The 2,500-nt window shown below is 44.0% G+C and overlaps 2 non-coding genes across 2 annotated transcripts in view; both read left to right on the top strand.

The window, feature by feature from the left end:
- Nucleotides 1–18, top strand: part of LOC143263605 (small subunit ribosomal RNA) — a 1,921-nt gene extending 1,903 nt beyond the window's left edge. Inside the window, exon 1 of the ribosomal RNA XR_013036998.1 lies at nt 1–18. This exon is cut by the window's left edge and continues 1,903 nt beyond it. This is a non-coding gene — a ribosomal RNA (small subunit ribosomal RNA).
- A 1,333-nt stretch (nt 19–1,351) lies between these two features.
- Nucleotides 1,352–1,506, top strand: LOC143263613 (5.8S ribosomal RNA). The gene has a single exon (XR_013037005.1). It is a non-coding gene; the product is annotated as a 5.8S ribosomal RNA (ribosomal RNA).
- The last annotated feature ends 994 nt before the right edge of the window (nt 1,507–2,500 follow it).

The following is a 2,500-nucleotide window of genomic DNA, read 5'->3' as shown; positions in this document are numbered from 1 at the left end:
CCTGCGGAAGGATCATTACAATGTTCCAATATATCTCAAAGAGAGAGGAGAGGAGGAGAGAAAATGAATTCGATTAGTTTGTGGATAAGAATTCATATAAAAAAAAAAGATATTGTTGAGCCCGCCAGATCATTCGTGCGTGATTTACACGGCCAGACGTGTGTACTACACGTATTAGGCCTTTGATCTGCGTTGCGTAGGCCACAACAAATCTTTCAAAGAGAGAGAGATATATGTGTTGTTGGGGTTTGTGATTATGAAGGTGCCCCAACGCACAAAAATATATAAAAATGTACAAAGTTGGGATGTGGTGTGGTGGAGAAGAGTTGGGCCCGACCAGATCATTCGTGCGTGATTTACACGGCAGACGTGTGTACTACACGTATTAGGCCTTTGATCTGCGTTGCGTAGGCCATCTTCCTTCCAAGACACACACGTGTTGGGGTTTGTGTGATTTTATGATAGTGCCCCAACACGGAAAAATAAGCGTACGAGAAGAGTTGGGCCCGACCAGATCATTCGTGCGTGATTTATACACGGCCAGACGCGTATTATATTACACGTATTAGGCCTTTGATCTGCGTTGCGTAGGCCATCTTCTCGATAGAGAGAAAGCCAATGTATTCTTTTTTCTTTCTTTACACACACACACACACACAGTTGTAGTAGGACAGGGAGGGATGCGAGCGTGCTAATCACGCTTCCTCAAGTCTTCGCTGTGGTGTAAAAAAAAAAAGAAAAAAAGGAATCGTTGGGAAAGTCCAAAGGACGAAAATATCGGGCAGTCTGAAGATAACTTAATGCTCGTTTACATTGGTATCAAGAGAGACCGGCTTGTGTAGCTCGTTTCAATGCTGTGTCGTTGTCATTGACACCCTACTCTGTTGCGCGCTAGTGGCAGCATGAGCGTGGGACGTATATATATATGACACCCAGCTAGAGCCGGCCGTGAGTCCGTCCGGTGTAAATAACGACGAAAGGAGAGAGAAACTTTTCGAATCCAGTATCGGGTTGATAATTGTCCAGTTTGAATATCCATATCCCCGTCGTTTTTGGAGGTGATATACTCTCTGTGTTTCTTCGATAGAAGGCTTTTCAATGTTCTATTCGCTCCGACCGTCGAACTTGCAAGAAAACAGTGGTTTTGGATTTGCTCGTACATATATATATATGGTTTCGACGGAAATATCTCGTTCTTTAAGGGACAATTATGTCGTTGTACGACGACTCCCGAATCTCCTTCGCGCGCTGGTTGGAGCTCTTCGGGTATCGGTTTGTTCCGAAATATAACACAAAAATGTGGTGGATAGCAAATACACATTATATATATGAGAGAATAAAAGGGAAAAATTACCCTGAACGGTGGATCACTTGGCTCGTGGGTCGATGAAGAACGCAGCTAATTGCGCGTCAACGTGTGAACTGCAGGACACATGAACATCGACATTTCGAACGCACATTGCGGTCCACGGATACAATTCCTGGACCACGCCTGGCTGAGGGTCGTTTACGTACTTATAAACTGCTTGCGTTGATGGCACTTGTTGCCTATATACGTACGAGCGAATGATGGGCGCTTCGTCGGCGTTTGTCGCGGTCCTATGAATATTGAGAAATTTTACGTACGTCTAACAGTCTTCGAGAGAGATGGAAATCGTGTTCGAACTAGCGTGAGTGTGGAAGGCGGTGTCGTGTGTCGTATATGTTTTATATACGTCCGCCCGTCTGAAACACCGCTTCGAAGCGGTGACAAAATCTTTTTCGGGACGATTCGTATCCGTAGAACTATCGAGATTTCACTGGTACATTTTCAACGCGCTCCCGACGTCGCCTGAAATGAAACGAGATGGGTTTAACCCACGAAAGCGTACTACACGAGTCTGTCCTATGTGAAGACTGTGTACAGAGATCGAACGAACGCATGAAAGAAATTGAACGAAAGAACACATAACCCGCAAAAATATAGAGTAGAATTGTGACCGTTGCTTCGAATTTGAATTTATATGTATATATATATATCATAGCCCCAGGGAGTGGAACCTATGAGTGTGGAAGGATGTCTCTTACCGTTATGTTGCCAGAGGAAAAAAAGTCTCTCTCTTCGTACGACACATTTGTGTACGAATTGTATCGATGGCTATATAGATCCGATGTTGCACATATTCTGAGTAAAGAACACCCCACCCGGGTTACCGTCCTAAAACTCTTCTATTGGTGTGGCTATGATGTGTGTGTCAACGCAATCGCGAGTCTGGTTCTACGGGAAAACCGTTTGTCGGTCGCCCCATATATCTTTTTGTTCTCTTCAAATGATCGAATAGCGAAACCGCACGAGATCAATCGGTCGTCTAGTCCCCGAAAGTACTTTTCGGACGGACGTTAAAGTTATACCGATTGTAATCGTCTTGCGAGTGTTTCGAAGATCTATATTTGGAGAGGATATCGAATTTTATAAAAGATATATTGGTGAGGCGCGATAAACGGTTTTTTTTTTGCTTTA

The sequence above is a fragment of the Megalopta genalis genome, unplaced genomic scaffold, assembly GCF_051020955.1.
Source record: "Megalopta genalis isolate 19385.01 unplaced genomic scaffold, iyMegGena1_principal scaffold0858, whole genome shotgun sequence".
In the NCBI taxonomy this organism is placed as follows: Eukaryota; Metazoa; Arthropoda; class Insecta; order Hymenoptera; family Halictidae; genus Megalopta; species Megalopta genalis.
Note: the sequence above shows the minus strand (reverse complement) of the source record. Positions and strands in the feature narration are given on the sequence as shown.